Source organism: Saccopteryx bilineata, chromosome 9 (genome assembly GCF_036850765.1).
Source record: "Saccopteryx bilineata isolate mSacBil1 chromosome 9, mSacBil1_pri_phased_curated, whole genome shotgun sequence".
In the NCBI taxonomy this organism is placed as follows: domain Eukaryota; kingdom Metazoa; phylum Chordata; class Mammalia; order Chiroptera; family Emballonuridae; genus Saccopteryx; species Saccopteryx bilineata.
The window spans coordinates 69,321,265-69,343,654 of NC_089498.1; the positions used below are offsets into that span (position 1 = coordinate 69,321,265).

The 22,390-nt window shown below is 36.3% G+C and overlaps 1 protein-coding gene across 4 annotated transcripts in view; it reads right to left on the minus strand.

The window, feature by feature from the left end:
- CTNNA3 (catenin alpha 3) overlaps positions 1–22,390 on the minus strand; it is a 2,095,157-nt gene that overhangs the window by 1,615,195 nt on the left and 457,572 nt on the right. The gene's annotated exons all lie outside the window — the stretch shown is intronic.

A 22,390-nucleotide genomic window follows, 5' to 3' on the forward strand; every position in this document is an offset into this window, starting at 1 on the left:
GCAGTGACCCCTGGCTCAAACTGGTGACCTCTGCGTTCACAGCAGTGTTTTATCCACTGAGCCACTGGCCAGGGAACACCACTTTTATTGAACATAGTATTGGAACTTTTTTTCAATAAAGTGAGATGTGGGGGGCAGGGGCAGACAGGCTCCCACATGTACCCTGACTGGGACCTACCCGGAAAGTCCCAACTGGGTGATGCTCTGCCCATCTGGGGCCACTGCTCCATTGCTTGGCAACTGAACTATTTTAGAGCCTGAGGCAAGGCCATATAGACATTCTCAGTGCCTCAGACCAACTTGCTCGAACCATTTGAGCCATGGCTGCAGAAGGGGAAGAGAGAGAGAAAGAGAGAAGGGTGAGTGAGGAGTATAGAAGCAGATAAGCAGATGGTCACTTCTCCTGTGTGTCTGACCTGGGAATCGAACTCAGGATTTCTACACACTGAGTGGATGCTCCTCCGCCGAGTCAACTTGCTAGGGCCGGAAACCTTATCTAGAGCAGTTAGGCAAGGAAAAAAAAGCCATCCAAATTAGAAGAAATAAAACAGTCACTTTTGTAGATGATATGATTTTATATATGGAAAACCCAAATGACTCCATTAAAAACTATTGGAAATAATAAAATCAGTAAATTTTGTGGTACAAAAACAAATATATAAAAAATACATTGCACAACAGACAAGTATCAGAAAGAGAAATCAAAAAAATAATCCCATTTAAAATCACAATAAAAGAAGAAAGTACCTGGCAATACATTTAACCAAGGAGGTGAAATACCTGTACACTAAAAACTGTAAGATATTGTTGAAAGAAATTTAAAAAGACACAAATTAATGGAAAGATATCCCATGTTCATGGATTAGAATAATTAACATTGTTAAAAAGTTAATATTATCTAAAGCATCTACAAATTCAATGCAATCCTTATCAAAATCCCAATGGTGTTTTTCACAGAAATAGAAAAAAATCATAATATTTGTATGAAACCACAAAAGATCCCAAATACTTAAAGCAATCCTGAGGAGGAAAAAAAAAGAAAAGGAACAAAGCCAGAGGTACCACATGATCTAATTTTGTACTACAAAGCTATACTAATCAAAACTGGATGGTGTGGGCAGAAAAATACACACACAGATGGATGCAACAGAATTGAGAAGCCAGAAATAAACCCACACATATATGGACAATTAATTTACAACAAAGGGATCAAGAACATAAAATAGAAAGAGGAAAAACTCTTCAATAAATGGTGTTGGGAAAACTGGACAGGCATACACAAAAAAGAATGAATCTAGACCACTATCTTATACCATATACAAAAATTAATTCAAAATAAATTAAAGACTTGAATATAAGACATTAACCATGAAACAACTGAAAGAACACATTGATGGTAAGTCTTTCACATTAGTCTTAGAAACATTTTTGTGGATTTGCCAGCAAAGAAAACAAAGGCAAAATTAAACAAATTGAACTATATCTAACTTAAAGGCCTCAACACAGAAAAGGAAATCTTTGACGAAGCATAAAGGCAATCAACCAAATGGGAGGATACAAATGCAAATGATAGGTCCAATAAGTGGTTAATATCCAAAATACATAAAGAACCCATAAACTCAACAACAAAAACAACCCAATTAACAAATGGGCAATCTGAATAGACATTTTTCCAAAGAAAACATACAGACACCCAACAGACACAGTAAAAAATGGTCAATGTCTCAATTATTAGGAAAACACAAATCAAATTCACAATAAGATATCACCTCACAACTGTTAGAATTGCTATTATCAAAAAGAAATAACAAGTGTTAAAGACCATGTGGAAAAAATGGAACACTTGTATATGTTGGTGGAATTGTAAATTGGTACAGCCACTCTGGAAAACAGTATGAAGGTTCATCAAAAAATTAAGAATAGAACTACCATATAATTCAGCTATTCTACTTATAGGTGTTTATCCAAAGAAATATGTATTTGAAAAGAGATATGATATGTGTTCCTTTTCATTGCAACGTCATTTACAATAGCTAAAATATGGAAACAACCTAGTATCCATTGAGGAATGAATGAATGAAGAAGATATTACACACAAATACACACACACACACACACACATACCATATAGATACTATCCATATATATGGGAATACTACTCTGCCAATAAAGATAAAATATTGCTATTTAAAACAACATGGATGGACCCTGAGGATATTTAAGCTAAGTGAAATAAATCAGAAGGAAAATGACCAAAAAGTGGAATATGAAACTATAAAACAAAAGAAACAAAACAAACAAAATAAAACTTATAAGACAGAAACAACAGATTGGTAGTTACCTGGAAAGAAGAGTGGGGCAGGGCAAAATGGGTAAAGGGGGGTCAAATGTATAATGATGAGTAGAAACTTGAATTTTGGTGGTGAGCATATAACAGTGTATACAGACACTGAAAAATAATGCTGAACACTTGAAACTTATATAATGTCACTTCAATTCAAAAGTAATATAAAAAGGTATAAGTCCCCTTACCAAAAAAAAAACAAAACTCATTACAAACTGAAAGAAACTCTTTAAACCTAAAGAAACTAAGGTATTGTTAATTGCAAGTTTCAAAGTTTAAGTTTCATAACTACTTGGTGGATGGCTTTGGTCCATAGAAGAGATTCAATCTACTGGAGAAAATGTCTATGCTGCATAACTTTCTCCATATCTAACTGTAATATAAACTTGCTAACCTGTCATCTAAATTTTCCTCTTTTAAATAAATAAATAAAATATGTAACCTTTTGAGATTAAACAAACAATGTGAGAAGGAAGCTTCAAGGAGTTACTCAATTTGGTTAGATCAGGGATCCCCAAACTTTTTACACAGGGAGCCAGTTCACTGTCCTTCAGACCGTTGGAGGGCCAGACTATAAAAAAAAAACTATGAACAAATCCCTATGCACACTGCACATATCTTATTTTAAAGTATTAAAAAAAATGGGAACAAATACAATATTTAAAATAAAGAACAAGTAAATTTAAATCAACAAACTGACCAGTATTTCAATGGGAACTAAAAATAAGACAGTCCCCATCTTTTGGGGGTAAAATTAATATAAGACAGGGTCTTATAATAGGGGAAACATGGTGTGTAGTAATATGGGGGGAGACTTTTGGGCAAAGGGAGGTTATAGGGGCCATTATGTTGTTGTACATTTGGGGGAATATGAGGGCCATTGTACTGTATAGTAATGGTTATAGTGCTTTGTCTTTTTTCCTACTTCTGCTGTTATTTCACACTGCTTCCAGTGATGTGGGGCGCTGCAGCCGCGGACTGGATGTGCGTCATATGATGTGCTTCCGGAGCCCTGACACGTGCATCCTGTGCTCCTCTCACTGACCACCAATGAAAGAGTTGCCCCTTCCAGAAGTGCAGTGGGGCCGGATAAATGGCCTCAGGGGGCGTGGGCTGTAGTTTGGGGACCCCTGGGTTAGATCATATGGTGAAGAGAGTAGTAAAAAATGAATGAGAAAACAGTTTGGGAGCAGATCATAGGGCTCCTTAAAAGTCAAGTTAACCATTTTATAATTCATATAACAGAAATGGTGGAGTCATTAGTCTTTTGAGAAATAAGTGACCTATCCTGAATTATTATAAATAAAAGTTAATCTAGAAATATACATAGGAAATATTAGAAGGGAAGAAACAAGACCCATGCCTCATTTAACATTAATAGATAATAAGTAGAAATGTATCTGGAGATACATTTTAAGAAATAGTCTCAATGTGTACATTTCAAATTCACATCAGTATTTGTGAACAGCATAAGGTGTTTTATAGAAACCATAAGGAGACAACATACACACTTATTTATTTATTTATTTATTTATTTATTTATTTATTTATTTATTTTTAGCAAGAGAGACAGAGAGAGAGACAGAAACAGAGAGAGACACAGAGAGGGACAAACAGACAAGAAGGGAGAGAGATGAGAAGCAACAATTTTTTATTGTGGCACCTTAGTTGTTCATTGATTGCTTTCCCATATATGCCTTGACCTAGGGGGAGGGGCATTTTCCAGCTGAGCCAGTGACTCCTTGCTCAAGCCAGTGACCTTGGGCTTTAAGCCAGCAACCCTTGGACTCAAGCCAGTGACCTCTGGGCTCAAGCCAGCGATCATGGGGTCATATCTATGTTCCCATGCTCAGGTCAGTGACCCCCTACTCAAGTTGGTGAGCCTATGCTCAAGCCCGATGAACCTGTGCTCAAGCTGGTGACTTTTAGTTTTCGAACCTGGGTCCTCTGCTTCCAAGACCAATGCTCTATCCACTGTGACACTTCCCATTGACCTTTATAAGCTCTATTTATACAACTGATCATAATAGTTCTTGTCCATGTAAAGGAGGAATAGATGTCTTTGAGTAGAAAGAAAAATTAGAATAGATGTGAAAATTTCCCTTACTTGTTTTCAAACAGGTGGCCTCCAGAAAATTGCAATTAATTCAGTTTCTGAACACAAACATATCTGAATAGTAGACATATGGCAGGAGCAGCAAATGAGCAAACCAAACTGAAGTTCGAATTTGTCAAAGGTAAGCACATGAGTATTACCAATATGTTAATGTTTACAAGAAAACTTACAAAGACTGTTCCTTTTCTACCAATAAATGAGTGGAATTCAAATACTCTAAACAGAAATACTAAAAGCAGCCCCTCTAAAAGTACTTATTATCCTAATAATTTGGCAGTGCTGTTTTGTTATATCTTACAAGCATTTGCAGCACAGCAAATCAGAAGAGAAGAAATGTCTTAAGCCTCTAAACTTGGTACTGAATGCTAATATATTTTTCTATGATGGATTAATACAGAACTGAGAATAATGACTTTTAGCAGCTGCACTCTAGACCTATAAATCGCTCTGAGAATTACAAAATCTATACAGAGGAAGAACAGCTGGGTAATTTACACCACCAGTATTTGTCAAGAAAAAGCTGAAAACACAGAACCTGATTTCTCCTTTTATTTCAGAGTATGCACTTCTGCAAAAAATAAAAATTTTCCTTCTAGAGAATCTATTTGGATAAGTAAATCTATTCATCTTGACATGCTGCTCCTTTAAAATATAGAATTCTAAATTCACTCATTTTAAGGAGCACCTTTGAAAAGGATAAAAACAGCAAATGAAAAAAGTATCCTTATAACCAAATGCAACACAAAGAAAAGTTGTTAATGTTTATTTTGTGTTCCAATTGCTATGCTCTGATAACATCCTACAAAAGGAAACACATTAACCAGATGACTTGCAGAGCAGTGATACCAAAAATAGTACTTAAATTAATACTCTAATTGCAAGTTGCAGAGATTAAGTTCATCATTCTAGTTCTTGGATAAACTTTGGAGAAAGGGTATTTAAAGTTTGATATAAGAGCTGTCTTAAACTTCAACTTCTTAAAGTATAATACAAGCAGTAGAAATGTGTTCTGTGTAAGAAGTGAACTCCAGAAATAGAAAGTTGCAGTCACTAAAGGAATATTAACTCATGTGTAAGCAACCAAATTACTCGCTTACAACTTCCATTAAAGGTAGCAGCGCCTAAGTACTGATTTTGTTCACAAATATAGCATTGTTTGAGTTTTCATGTGTGGCTCTAACTCATAAAGAAATCATTTTATCTTGATAATAACACCAAAGAAAAATTCTGAAGTCCCCACATGGAGCTATTATGCATATATGTAGAAAATTGACAGTATGAAAAAATTTAGGTCTGTTTGCAAATAGACTTTGCTTACCCTCAGAAATATAAAATTCCCTTAAAACAATGATCATCTGATATTTAATCGTTAACTTTATTCTAAAATCATGTAATCTAGTGGACTTTAATTTCAATATTATATAAATGCTGTGCTAGCAATACACACAGAGTAACAAAAAAACTGGCAGCTTTATCCCCCTGCCAATTTAACATCAGCCAGAAACAGAAGAAATGGGGAAGGTTCTTCTTAATTGATGCCTGACAATCATTCTTTCCCTACACCACATTCATCTAATCACTTTATTTTAAAATCAAAGAGCTCGGAGTCCAAACAAGCCTTCCTCTCTGTCAATTGTCCTTCAGCTGAACTCAAATCTCAGGGCACACATAACCTCATGGGTATGTTCTCACTGAGCAGAGTGCCAGAGAAAGAATCATAGGTCTGACAGTGGAAGCAGACATGGAATAACAACGAATACAAGCTCTCAAGTGTCACAAAGGGTTGAAAAGCTTAAAAATAACACATTTATTTGTGTGAAATTAGTTTTATTCATATAAACAGAAGGACTCAAGCTGCATTTTATCAAATTATACTGCTACTATAATAGTTCAGAGTATGAACCATGAAAGCAGAATGACCAAAGGAGATATTCTTGCGCTGCTTTAAAATGGGAACTTTAAAGGGTTATCACTAAATACAGAGGGAGAAAAACCAAGTAACATTGTTTATAGGCAACTAAATCCAAAGAACCTTACACAGTTATATGATTCTCTTCCCAGCACTTCTGACAGGACCCTGAATCTCTCCTAGAATATTCTCAGGAGTTCACCCACAGCAGTATGGTAACTTAAATGCCCTACTATCACTGAAGTTGTTCTAATTTCTCAAGTAAAAATATTTTGTGGTACCAAACTCAACTCAACTCATCTCAAGAGTGTTAGTACCCATTTTTTAATGCCTATTAAAAAGAAATATTAAGCAAAATTAATACTTTATTAATTCACAGCTGTGGAAGCCAAATCATGTTAGCAATAGAGAACACAGAGTAATATTTGAAGAATAGAGAAGAAAATTTTATTTCTTATAAAATTGTAATGCACTGAAGCATCTTGGCAATTACTGGTTAATTTCTGGACTCAAATAATCATAAAACTTTACGGTCACATTTTGATCTCTTTGTTATTACTCCAGGTAAGTTAAGTACATATCTATCTCTTTCAGGAACCTTATTTTTTTTTTATAAATCTCTATAGTCTACCCCATACTACCACTACTTAATAGATGGTCATCTAAATCTTAGTCATTCATGAAAATCTATCATTTACACTTATTATCTTAACCATTTCAAGAGACCCTTCTCTCACATGAAATCCCATACTATATTATTTTTAGCATATTGTAGTAGTTAAGAACATAAGGTTTTGCTAGTAAACACCTTTGTGTCAGAGTGCTATCATTTATTACTTACGAAACTATGCGTAAGTCACTCATTTAACTAGCATAGGCCTTATAGCCTCCGTATACCTAGAATGGAGATATTTATTTCCTCAGGTTTTTGTAAAAAATGAAGAATGTAATATATGAAAGTTCTTATAATTTAATAGAAAGCAGGAAAGGATAAAAATATTTTTAAAATATAAATCAATAGGCCTGTCCGGTTGGCTCAGTTGTACAGCGTTGGCCCAGTGTGTGGAAGTCCCAGGTTCAATTCCCGGATAGGGCACACAGGAGAAGCACCCATCTGCTTCTCCACCTTTCCCCCTCTCCATTCTCTCTGTCTCTCTCTTCCCCTCCATCAGCCAAGGTTTCATTAGAGCAAAGTTGGCCCGGGCACTAAGGATGGTTGCATGACCTCCACCTCAGGCGCTAGAATGGTTCTGGTTGCAACAGAGCGATGCCCTAGATGGGCAGAGCATTGCCCCTGGTGGACATGCCAGATGGATTTCATTCAGGGGAGCATATGGGAGTCTGTTTCTTTGTCTCCTTGCTTCTCACTTCAGAAAAATACAAAAAATAATACAACTCAATAATAAAAGTATAACGCTCAAATTTTAAAATGAACAAAATATTTTAACACTTACAAAGGAAGATATATATATATATATATGGCCTAAACCACATTTAAAAATATTCAAAACTAAGGAATTGCAAACTAAACTACTTGAAATGCCAGTACACATCTACCAAAGGCTAAAATTCCAGTAACTGGAACTCTCAAATATTTCTTGGTGAGAAAGTAAAATGGTACAAGTGTTTCAGAAAAAAAGTCTGTCAGTTTCTTATTTTTTGAAAAAGACATAACCTATGACCACCTAATTTCACTTTTAAGTATTTCCTTAAGAGAAACCAACATGCTAGTTACATTTGTACACTGAAAGATTTGTGTCCAAATATGAATAGCATCTTGATTCATAGCCACCAAAATTGAAAACAGTCCAGGTGTCAAACAATAGAAAATGTTTAAACAGACTATGTTATACTACTATTCTCCAATAAAAAAATAAATATACTATTAGTATACACAATAACATAAATGAGTACCAAAATCATACTGCTGAGCAAAAGAAGTCTTACACCAAAGAAAACATAGTGTATGATTCCACCAATACAAAAGCCAAAACTAATCTATGAAGGAAAAAAATTAAGAACTGTGGTTGTGGCTGGAGGAATGGGGCAGAAACTAACAGAGAAGATGCATAACGGAATTTGGAACTACTTGTGGTTATAGGTTACAGAGATCTGTACACTAAGCAAAACTCAGAGAACATATGCTTAATATTAATGCATTTAAATGTATAAAAGTTTTACCATAAATTCACTATAAGACAAATAAAAATTAAAAATAACTGTAAGTTAAAAACTAAAATATAAGTCTAAACATATCAGTAAGCATAACTTAGAGTAAAATAATTAAACTGAACAGAAAAAAGAGAGAAATTATCAGGAATTTTTTCTAATTCAGGTTTATGCTGTTACAAGAGAAAACCATAAAATATAAGAAACACAGAAAGATTCAAAAAAGGAATGAAAGAAGACAAAAAAAAACAGATAATAGAAAATGAATAAATCAAAAATAAAAGAAATGTTATTTTTATATCAAACAAGAAACTTAGGACCAACAATGGTATATTATAGGATTACAGAAGGAAATCAAATAATGACAAAATAATATTTACCAGGAAGTAATTAGAATTCTCAATTTTCATAACCTAATAGTGTAAACCCAAAATGTTTAAAACAATAATTGAATTATGGAAAATTAACAATCACTGGGAAAGAAACATCTTTTGGTAATTAAAAATTGAGACATAAAATTAGTAATGACATATAAGATTTGAACAATATGATTTGGCTTACTATAACAAACAAATACAGAATTCCACATATAATTACAAAAAACATTCTTATTAAAATAACCATGAAACATTTATACAATAGATCACCCATTAAGCCATAAAGCAAATCAAATCTCAAAAAATATAAAAAAATTCAATTCTGGCAATGACACAGAGCAATAGGAACTCTCATACATTGCTGGAAGGAATGCAAAATGGTACAGCCAGTTTGGAAAACAGTTTGGTGCTTTCTTACAAAATTAAACATACTCTTTACCATATGATCCATCAGATCCAGCAGTAGCAATTCTTGGTATTTACCCAAAGGAGTTGAAAAATTACATCCACACAGAGATCTACATACAGATATTTATAGCAGCTTAATTGTCAAGACTTAAAAGGAACCAAGATGCCCTTCAGTAGATGAATGTATAAATAAAATGTGATAAATCCAGGCAATGGTATATTATTCAGTGCTGAAAAGAAAACACTACCAAGTCATGAAGATACCCGAAGAGACTTTAAATGTTTATTACTAAGTAAATGAAGCCAATCTGAACAGGCTAAAAATTGTATGATTCCAACAATATAGTATTTTGGAAATGGCGAAAGTATGAAGAAAATAAAAAAATCAGTGGTTACCAGGAGAGAGTGGAGGAGGAATTTATAGGCAGGGCACAGAAGATTTTTAGGGCAGTAAAAATATGCTATATAATATAATGGTGGATACCTGTCATTACACTTTTGTTCAAACCCATAGAATATACAACAAAAATAAACCTGCCTGACCTGTGGTGGTGCAGTGGATAAAGCATTGACCTGGGATGTTGAGGTCGCCAGTTCGAAACCCTAGCTTGCCTGGTCAAGGCACATATGGGAGTTGATGTTTCCTGCTCCTCTCCCTGTTCTCTCTGTTTCTTTTCTTTTCTCTTTCTTTCTCTAAAAGTGAATAAATAAAATCTAAATAAAAAAAAAAAAGAATAAACCCTAAGGTAAACTATGGACTTTGGGTAATTATATATGTCATTATAGAGACACCCTTGGTTACAAATGGCACAATTCTGGTAGAGATGGTGATAATGGGGGCATGTATGGGAGCCAGAGCATAAGGAAAATCTCTGTAACTTTCTATCAATTACATTGTGAAAGTAAGACTCCAAATAACAAAATCTTTAATAAAAAAGCAACTTCAAACAGCTTACATTATCTGACCATGATATTAAATTAGAAGTCACTAAAAATGTTCCTAACAGATATTAACTAACATATACAATTTTTGCTAATATCAGGCACTCTTCTCAGTATTTTAACATGTCAGGACCTTCAATCATCATAAAACTAGATGAGGAAATGCTACTATCGCCCCTGTTTTACAATGATCAAAGTAAAGCAGAAAGAGAACAAACTGCTAAAAAAACACTCACACACATGAACACACATAAGTAGTGCAGTTCAGCTGTGGTGCTCAGCAGCCTGGCTCAGAAGATGAAGCTCTTATTCCCATTAGCATTAGGACCAAAGAAAACTTAATGTAAATTAGGTAACACATAGATGATACACATGAATCAAACTACAACATCCTATTACTTAGAGGGAAATATTGAACCTTAACTATTTTTGTTAGAAATAATTTTTTTAATAACTGAAAATGAGTATGCCAAGCAACCAATCAAGAAATTAAAACAAGAATAACAGAAAACCCTCAAAGAATAGAAGTAAGGAGATTCCAAGATGGCAGCGGAGTAGGCAGATGCACAGACTGCCACCTCCCACAACCAAACTGGATTACAAATTAACTTATGAACAATCATCATGAAAAACCAACTTTGGACTAAAAGAACAGGACTAGAAAACCACAAAGCACAGAAGAATCCACACCGATCCTCATAGGGAGTGAGGGGACATAGTGGGGTCTCCCTTGCTCCTAGGAGCAAAGAAAGGCTGATGCTGAGGGTCCAGAAGGGCTCCCATTACAAGGAGAGAAACCCTGTGAGGCGAGGTCCTCAGCCCCAGGACTGGAGCAACAGCCTAGAAACCTAGGGACTGAAGGAGACAGACTGACAGCATTGAGTGGGGAGAAGAGCATGAGTTCTGCCTATGGGAAGTGGCTGGTGAAAGAAAGTGCAGCCTTAAAGGGTTAGCACAGAAAATATCACTCACAGCTACTTGCCTGGGGCTCTGAGAGCAAGGAGAGCTGAGAGGACTGGTCTTGCATGAGGATAGTGGAGAGACTGAGACACAGAGACACAAACAGTGACAGGGAAAGGAGAGCCTAAGCTGACCTGAGTCATTCTCCAGTGCCGAGGCAGCTATAGCTGGGGGAGGGGTTGCTCCCTCCTCACTGTACAAGCCAAGCATGAAACCAGGTGACCCACCTCAAAAAACTATCCAGCTTCAATCAGCATGAAAGGTTATTCAGAAAGGAAGAAGTAAAAGGGATGGGCAGTGACTCAGGTTTCCAGGGAGACACAAGCAAAACCTCCCCCTTCATACTGAGAATGCACCCCAGAGCGGCACTGGGCAGAAAACATCTTCAGAATCTCAGAAGTTACACCCACTGCATTCCTGGATACAGTTTCAACTAAAAACAAACAAATAAACAAAAAGACAAGATAGTCTGTAAAGACAGTAGCCACAGCCACCATCACCACTGCCTGGCCCATGCAGGTTCGTATTTGATTCGGACAGACAGTAATGAAACAACAGAGCCAAGAACTGGTGGGCCATTAACTTTAATCCTAGCTTGCACCAGGCGGGCAAGAAATACACACAGTGGAAAAACACTTCCCTTTTCATTCAGGGCTCGCAAAGCCACTGACTTATCCAAGTTTCCTAGAATCAAAGATTTCTACCTCACCAGCCTTATTCACCTCTGTTCCCCATTTCCTTCTCTCTGCACAAACTGCACAAACTGGCTTCTCCTTCAGCACTCCGCCATCTTGGCTGCATCTCCTCTCCCACACGTGACATTTCTCTGCTCTCCTCTCTAATGCTAATCTCAGGAACCAAGAGAGAGAGCAAGCTCCCTGTCTGCCCTATTTTATAGTACAGAAATAAAAACATTTAATCCGATATACAAACAAGGAAGTCTCTGATACAAAATCACTTAGGGTGGGAAAGGCTTAGTCTTAAAACTAAGCCTTAGGGTATAACAACCCTGCCTGCTTACAGCCTGTCCCCCATGCCCAATGCAAACTATAAGCGAGCAAACATATATCATATTTACAACCTTTTTTGACCAACATTCCACCTGTTTTGCTTGCTTCACAATCTAAAGCACAGGTATTTCTGCACATGGAAATTAGGCACAGTACACAAATTACAACATGACAAATCATACAATTTCAACAATCCAAAGGTACATTTCACCAATCTCTGAACACTTTGCCAAAAGCGCAAAATATCCTCAGACTTCTTTCTAGCCATGGGAAAAGCTTCCTGGGGCAGGGGATGGCCTCCAGCTAAGCTGCCCCCAAACCCCATCAGGGTATTTTGCATTGTCCAAAATCTGTAAGTCCATCCAACAAAGGAGCAAGTGCCTACTCTGGTTGTAGTCCAGGAAATCAGTCCTCAGCCACCCTCCTTATCCCTGCCGTCCTGGCAGGTCTTACACTGTTCCAAAGAGGAGCACGTGGCAATGGCAGTCAGCATTTCCATCTCTGCTCTGGAGAGCATGATGGCATTCACCCCTATGTCCCAAAATTGTAGACCTACCAGGGGCATAGTAGATACTCTTGCTGCTTGGCTACCACCTTCTGGAGACTGCAGATTGCACCTCCAGCCCAATTCTCCTCATTCTCCAAAGAGGAACTGAAAACATCAGATCCTGCTGCTGGGCTTAAGGCTCAGGCTGACGCCACCTTCTGCTCTGCAGGCCTTGCAGCCCAGCTCTGGCTTCAACCCTGGCCTCCTGCCGCTGCTGGCTCTCCACAATGCCCAGGAAAATCTTCAACTCACAACCTGTGATTCCTTCTCCAGTGGCTGCTCCATTTCCAAGAGAATTTTGTGAACCTAGTCAGCCTCCTTCTCCTGTGCTTGCTAAAGCTCCACGGTCTGCATCTCTTTCTTCCACATTTGTTCCAGCTCCTTCCACTGCTTGGTTTGTAGGTCTCAAGCAGCATCTTCTACAGAGCTCTTGGTTTCCTTTTGCATGGCTGTAAAAGTCAGCCAGCCTATGGCCCCCAAAAGGACAGCCATGGGGAACCATAACAGCAGCCAGCCCTCTACTCCACCACTCAAAGGTGGTGGTGGCTCCATACCAATCTGTATTAAATCCTGCCACAAACTACATAAATTGTAAGGCCAGGGGTGGCCATTCACATGCAGGTTCTCACTGAATTCAGGAAGACAGTAAAGAAATGGCAGAGTCACAGGATGGTGGGCCATTAGCTTTAATCCTAGCTTGTACCTGGCTGGCAAGAAATACACACAGTGGGAAAACACTTCCCTTTCCATTCAGGGCTCCCAAAGCCACTGACTTATCCAAGTTTCCTAGAATCAAAGATTTCTACCTCACCAGCCTTATTCATCTCTGTTCCCTATCTCCTTCTCTCTGCACAAACTCTGCACAAACTGAACAAACTGGCTTCTTCTTCAGCACTCTGCCATCTTGGCTGCATCTCTTCTCCTGCACATGGCATTTCTCTGCTCTCTTCTCTAATGTTAATCTCAGGAGCAGAGATAGGGCAAGCTCCCAGTCTGCCCCATTTTATAGTGTAGAAATCAAAACCTTTAATCCAATATACAAACAAGGAAGTCTCTGATACAAAGTCACCTAGGGTGGAAAAGGCTTAGTCTTAAAACTAAGCCTTAGGGTATAACAACCCTGCCTGCTTACAGCCTGTCCCCCACACCCAATGCAAACTATAAGCAAGCAAACCTATATATCATATTTACAAACTTATTTGACCAACATATGCCCACTTCCCCTCACCTAAATACAGACGCCCCCTGTTGAGATCAGCAAACATAGAAGCTCCCTGCTGGAATCAGCAAACACAGATGCTTCCTGCTGGACTCAGAAAATAAACATCAGGGAAATTAAGACTTTTAAGCGGCTCTACTAGTTAAGGAGAATTAAAATCCAAGCAACAAGCAGAGGCTGAGGAATAAACTCCTAGAGGAGAAGTCACATTCCATAAATCAACCTCAGACCCACAACTCTAACAAGCTTGCAAACCACACACAGAAAGAACGGGAAGACAGAGGAACATAAACCATATGAATCAACAAGAAAAACCCCTAGAAATGAACTGAATGATATGAAAGTAATCAAATTACCACATGTAGAGTTTAAAATAATGATTGTTAGGATGCTTAAGGATCTCAAAGCTAAAGTGGATGGACTTAATGAGCACTGAAATAAAAAAACTGCAAGCATCAAAAAGGACACTAAAATCATAAAAAAGAATTAATCAGTAATGGCAATTAAAATATCAGAAATGAAGACTACACTAGAAGGAATCAACAGCAGGCTGGATGAAGCAGAGGATTGAATCAGCAAATTAGAGGACAAGATAAATAAAAACACAGAAACAGAGCAGCAAACAGAAAATAGGCTCAAAAACTCTGAAGAAACTATAAGAGAACTCTGTGACAATATTAAGAGAAATAACATCCACATCATAGGGGTTCTTAAAGGAGAAGAGAAAGAACAAAGGATAGAGAACCTGTTTGAAGAAATCATAGATGAAAACTTTCCTAAATTGATGAAGAAAAAAGTCACTCATGTTCAAGAAGCACAAAGAGTCCGGATAAAAAGAAATCAAATGAGGCCTACATCAAGACACATCATAATGAAAATAACAAAGTTAAGTGATAAAGAAAAAATACTAAAAGTAGCAATAGAAAAAAACTTAATTACCTATAGAGGAGCCACCATAAGGATGACATTCAACTTTTCAACAGAAACACTTGAGGCCAGAAGGGAATGGCAAGAAATATTTAAAGCAATGCATTCCAAGAGCCTGCAACCAAGACTTCTTTATCCAGCAAGATTATTGTTTAAAATTGAAGGAAAAATAAAAAGCTTCCTAGATCAAAAATACTCAGGTAATTCGTTACAAACAAACCAGTACTGAAGGAAATGTTAAGGGACTTGCTGCAGAAAAAGCAAAGGAATAGAGAAACCGACAAAAAGGATTATAGACCTAAAGAATAAAATGGCACTAAACAACTACATATCAATAATAACCTTAAATATAAATGATTTCAATGCTCCAATCAAAAGACATAAGGTAGCTGAATGAATAAGAAAACAGGGCTCATACATATGCTGCCTACAAGAGACTCATCTCAGAACAAAAGATACATATAGACTGAGAGTAAAGGGATGGAAAAAAATATTTCACACAAACAGAAGGGAAATAAAAGTTGAGGTAGCAATACTAATATCTGACAAAATAAGCTTAAAACAAAAGCTATAGTAAGAGATAAAGAAGGTTACTACATAATGATAAAAGGAGCATTACAACAGGAAGATATAACTATTATAAATATATATGCATCTAATATAGGAGCACCTTAATATATAAAACAGATGTTAATGGGCAAAAAGGGTGAGATCAACAGCAATACTATAATAGTAGAGGATTTTATACCCCACTAACATCAATGGATAGAACCTACAGACAGAAAATTAACAAAGAAACAGCAGCCTTATGACACACTAGATCAACTGGATTTAATAAATATCTTTAGAACCTTTCACTCCAAAGCAGCAGAATATACATTCTTTTCAAGTGCTCATGGTACATTCTCTAGGATAGACCACATGTTAGGGCACAAAAACTGTCTCAACAAATTTAAGATTAAAATCATATCAAGCACTTACTCTGATCACAATGGCATAAAAATAGAAATCAGCCACAACAGAAAAACTGAAAAATACTCAAACACATGGAAACTAAATAGCATGTTATTAAATAACGAATGAGTTAATAATGAAATCAAAGAAGAAAATAGAAAATTTTACAGAGACAGATCGACTAATGCAGAATTATAATGGGAGATCCTAATGTGCAGATTTCACATTTCTATCATCTTTTGTTGCTTTCCTGTGACTGGTGAAAAGTGCACCATGACTTTACAGACACACTGTATTTTCTGATTTAACTCCACAAGCAAGTGAAATAAAGGACAGGATGAAGAAATGGGACTATATCAAACTAAAAAGGTTTTGCACAGCAAAAGACAACATGAACAAAATGAAAAGACAACCCACATAATGGGAGAACATATTCGCCAATAAGCCTGATAAGGGGTTAATAATCAAAATCTACAAAGAACTTGTAAAACTCAACACCAGGAAGATAATCCAATCAAAAATGGGCAAAAGAGCTAAATAGACACTTCTCTAAAGAGGACTAGAGATCGTCAATGGGCTTATGAAAAAATGTTCATTATCACTAATCATTAGAGAAATGCAAATTAAAACCACAATGAGATACCACCTCCCACCAGTCAGAATGGCGCTCATTAATAAAACAACACATAATAACTGCTGGCGAGGGTACAGAGAAAAAGGGAACCCTCCTGCACTGCCGGTGGGAATGCAGACTGGTGCAGCCACAGTGGAAACAGTATGGAAATTTCTCAAAAAATTAAAAATAGAACTGTCTTTTGACCCAGCTATCCTCTTCTAGGAATATATACTAAGAATAACAAATCACCGATTCAAAAGAAGAAATGCACCCCCATTTTTATTGCAGCATTGTTTACAATAGCCAAGGTCTGGAAACAGCCCAAGTTTCCATCAGTAGACAAGTGGATTAAAAATCAGTGTTACATATACACAATGCAATACTACACGGCCATGAAAAAGAAGGAAATCTTACCCTTTGTGGCAACATAGATGAACCTGGAGTCTGTTATGCTAAGTGAAATAAGCCAGGCAGAGAAAGAAAAATATAAGACTTCACTCATATAAGGAATCAAATGACCAATGAGAACTGAGGAACAGAAGAGAGGCAGAGAAAGGGTCAAAGAGTCCAGAGGGAAAGGGGAAGAGAGGAAGGGATTAAAGAAAGGAAAGACATTAGTGAAAGTATATAAACATACCACAGAGAGATAGAGGACAGGTTAGTAAATTATGGAGGAAAAGGGGGAAGGTGTGGAGGTAGAGGGCAAAGGGGGTATCAAGGAGAACAAAGGGGGAAGGAGGGCAATATATTTGGGGGTATGCTTGTAACTATGTAAACACAACAAATTAAAATCAATTAAAAAGGATAGAAGAAAGAAAATAATTAAGATAGAATCAGAAATTAGTGAAATAAGAAATAATTTAGAGCAGGAGCAGTCAACCTTTTTATAGCTACCACCCACTTTTGTGTCTCAGTTAGTAGTAAAATTTTCTAACCACCCACCAGTTCCACAGTTATGGTGATTTATAAAGTAGGGAAGTAACTTTACTTTATAAAATTTATAAAGCAGAGTTACAGCAAGTTAAAGTATACAATAATAATTACCAAGGACTTTATGTCGGACTTTCACTAAGTCTGGCAAAAATAAACTTTATAAAACAACTTACTATAGTAAAATCTATCTTTTTATTTATACTTTGGTTGCTCTGCTACCGCCCACCTGGAATGCCCACTAGTGGGCTGTAGGGACCAGGTTGACTACTATCGATCTAGATCAATGAACTCTGAGGGCTACTTTTAATTTCAAAAAGTGTAGCTAGAATTTTTTCTCTAGTGTTTGCAATGTTTAGGAAACACATATCACATTATAAACAGTTCTAATGTCTTCTGTAACTCACATATATTTATTCCTAAGCTTTCCCTTCTCTCTTTTTTTTTTTTTCTGAAGAGAGAAGCAGGGAGGTAGATAGACTTCCACATGCGCCCAACTGGAATCCACCCGGCATTCCCACTAGGGAATGTTGCTTGGCCCCTCTGAGGCGTTGCTCCATTGCAATTGGTGCCATTCTAGTGCCTGAGGTGGAGGCCATGGAGCCATCCTCAGCACCAGGGCCAACTTTGCTCCAATGGAGCCTTGGCTGCAGGAGGGGAAGAAAGAGACAGAGAGGAAGGAGAGGGGGAGGGGTGGAGAAGCAAATGGGCACTTCTCCTGTGTGCCCTGGCTGGGAATCGAACCTGGGACTTCCACACGCCAGGCTGATGCTCTACTGCTGAGCCAACCGACCAGGGCAGCTGTTGGTCAAGTAAGTTTGTAAATATGATATATATGTTTGCTCACTTATAGTTTGCATTGAGTGTAGGCGAAAGGCTGTAAGCAGGCAGGATTGTTATAGCCTAAGGCTTAGTTTCAAAATTAAGCTTTTCCCCCCACCCTTGACTGTTGCATGATGTGGGGTGGTGCACTCTTATGAGGAATCCCATTATACCTCAGATAAGTGACTTTGTATCAAAGACTTTCTTGTTTGTATATTGGATTAAAGGGTTTGATTTCTATACTATAAAATGGGGCAGAGGAGCCCATGCTGGAGGAGAGCCAAGAAAGGCCACATGGAGGAGAGGAGAAGCAGCCAAGATGGCGGAATGCTGAAGGAGAAGCCAGTTTGTGCAGAGTTTGTGCAGAGAAGGAGATGGGGAACAGACGTGAATAAGGCTGATGAGGTTAGAAACCTTTGATTCTAGGAAACTTGGATAAGTCGGTGGCTTTAGGAGCCCTGAATGGAAAGGGAAGTGTTTTTTTCACTGTGTATATTTCTTCCTTGCCATGGTTACTGGCTTTACAGCAGCTTTCTCTTCATTCTTATAAAAAATTTTTTCATTTTCTTAATTTATGGATCCTAAAACTAGCACAGAACATTAATGAAAATTTAAATGGTATCTAGCATAGTTCTGGTTCTTATAAATATTTTGAATAATTGTATAAAAACGCACTACACAATAGAAAACTTAAAAAACATTCAGATAACAGTAGTAGGGCTTCAGAAGAATATGACCAAATTAAGAGACTTCCAACACTGGCTATTCATTGTCATTAATTGTAAATTAAGTCTGTAAGCATCATTATCCTGCTTATACAATTGATTTTAAAGGGCTACAGTGCCATTTGTATAAGTTCATCCATTATAAGAAACCCTTAAACTACTTTTTTTATCTGACTAGAAATTTTAAAGATTACCTTACAAAGTTTCACCATTTGCTTATCAAATAACATGTCAGAATTTAAAGAGCAGTTATTATTCAGAAGTTGCACTAGGCTGAAAATACCTTTAATATACTTATAGAATCATTTCTATAAATTCTATTCAAAGAAAATGGTCATAAATTAAAATATTTATGAACAAAAATTTTTTTTTTAATTTTTTTTTTATTTATTCATTTTAGAGAGGAGAGGGAGAGAGAGAGAGAGAGAGAGAGAGAGAGAAGGGGGGGGAGGAGCTGGAAGCATCAACTCTCATATGTGCCTTGACCAGGCAAGCCCAGGGTTTCGAACCGGCGACCTCAGCATTTCCAGGTCGAGGCTTTATCCACTGCACCACCACAGGTCAGGCCTGAACAAAAAATTTTAATGTATTATTGTTTATAATATTAAAAACAAACTAAACATCCAACAATAAAGCTACTTTTGAATAAATTATACTATATCCATATAATATAATATTTTGTATCATTATATTTGTTTACAAAAAAAAATTACTTCCATGGAAGATGTTACCAAGTTACAGACATTCCAGTCTTCTAGGATATTAGATTTATTCTGCTTCATTAGGGTCAAATCATTTTGATCTCTTAAAACTCACAATTGTACCTGATGACTATTTCTACATGAGAATTCCTGTGTTATTTGTTCAATGTTTCGTGCCCTCTGAGGACACAGGTTCTCTGTACAGAGGAATCGCCCTTTTTATGCTGAGCAAGTTGGTGGGAGGTTGCATGCAGTTTACGTGAAAACAGACAATTATTATGTAAAATAAAAGGAGGCCTGACCTGTGGTGGCACAGTGGATAAAGCGTCGACCTGGAAATGCTGAGGTCGCTGGTTCAAAACCCTGGGCTTGCCAGGTCAAGGCACAAATGGGAGTTGATGCTTCCAGCTCCTCCCCCTTCTCTCTCTTCTCTCTCCCTCTCTGTTTCTCTCTCTCCCTCTCTCTCTCCTTCTAAAAATGAATAAATAAAAAAAATAAAAATAAATAAAATAAAATAAAAAGAAAAGAAACCTAAAGCTGGATGAAGGTAACCTAGAGGAAAGATAATCAAGAGCCAAGGAAGCTAAATGCTTCTTAGTCCTGTGTTGCTAAAACAGAAGAATCTCTTAGCAGCACTATAAAAAGGAGATGATTTTAAGAGCATACAAGTCTAACAGAGATTCTGAAAGTAGTTTGTTATGAATGTGCAAAGTAAAAGCTCTCCTCCTAATACTTTTCAGTAACGTTGCTCACTAGTGTTTTAGGGGTGAGTATATTTACCTGGAGAATGCAAAAAGATGTTGAGCTCTGAGTAGTTTGATCCAGAAGCAGTAATTAGAAGAGCTGACACTTGAAATCCATACTAAATGACACTGATCAATCACCTATATTGCACACCCAATATGCTAAGTCAACATTTAAACCTAAAGTCTAAGAAACACTGAACCTCATGAAGACTAAGATTAGTCTACTAGTGACATACATAGCAATAATATTTTAAACCTGGAAACAGTCATAAAAATCACTAAAACTAACTTTTAATTAAACATCTAAGAACTCCAAATGGTTAAATAACTTGATCAAAGCCACCCAGCTAGTTTTAGTTACAGGCAGATAAAAAGCCTACGTTCTTGACTCAATAAGCTTCCACCTACCCTAAGTTTATAAGGTGTGCAGGGAGAATTAGGAAAAGAAAATAATAAGAAAATAAAAATACTTGACAGTGAAAAGGAGAGACAGGGATAAGTTCATTCATTGACAATGAAAGATGATACCTTTCAGTACTTTATACAAGTTCTCAAAATCATACTATTACACAATTATTATATAAATATATTAAATAATAATTTTAATTATAAAAGTATACCAGTCTTACTCCTTTTTCATCTTTCACATTTTCATCATTTCCTCCCTTCAAATTTATTTTTCTTCCATTATAGATTTTAGGTAAACTTTATACTTCTGGAAAACATGGAAACCAGTCAAATATTATACTTTTTACTGCAAAGATGATCTTAACCAAATAGCAAGACTGAATTAAATAAACAGCCCAATAGTAACAATAAAGAACTATTTACCATTTTAAAATTTATTCTAACAACAATGTTCACTTAAGCATTATCTCTGTTCAATAAGTTATTTATTGCCTATCTTATGTAATTCATTATGTTTAATCACTTGGATTCAGTTGCAAATCCTTTTGTTTTCCTTGTGCAGCACCCTCACTAAATGTAAAATATATAAGCACCTTGAGGCTCTTTCTTTACACTTCTGAGTGACTAGAAATATTTATTTGACTGCATAGCTTAAAAAAAAACAATTAGGCAGGAAACAATGTGTAACACTGCTTCTACACACAGACCATTTTTTAAAATATATGTAATGCTTTATGATTTGCAGATATATTAAAATATTTATAATTCAGTTGGGACTTTTTATTAATAAAGTTTATTTAAAACAAAAATTACTGCCTGACTTGTGGTGGTGCAGTGGATAAAGCATTGACCTGGAAATGCTGAAGTTGCCGGTTCAAAACCCTGGGCTTGCCCCGTCAAGGCATATATGGGAGTTGAAGATTCCTGCTCCTCCCTTCCTTCTCTCTCTCTCTCTCTCTCTCTCTCTCTCCTCTAAAATGAATAAATAAATAAATAAATTTTTAAAAAAGTTAAAAAAAATTACTTTTCTAATATACTTCGATTTCATAGCCTGTTACTGTAATTTACATAATATAGCATAAAATATGTCTAATAAAACAATCACTCACTATTAAATGGTTAATCATGAACAACTGATAATCAAAACATTTCTTTAGTTGTAATTATAAATATTCTACCAGCCAAATGAGCCAAATTCAATTTATTTTTTAGAGGATACTTGCAATATATAAGAAGGATAATCAACTTCACGGAAAAGATCTTTGGATATATTTTCACAGTATGTATTCATTCATTCTTTGATCCATAAAATAAATATTGACTACTCACTATATACAAGACCTGTGCTAGACCCATATAATGACAAGGAAAGAAAAACCTATCATTGTAACTAATAATAAAATCTTAACTTCTGTTTTAATGACATTACCAATGTTCTCTATTAATACACATACAATTTATACCATAATTATCATCTGAAGTAAGACTAGCATAACAAATATTTTAACTCATACTTTCTATTAGATATAATTTAATTCTATTCCTTAAGCAACTTGTATT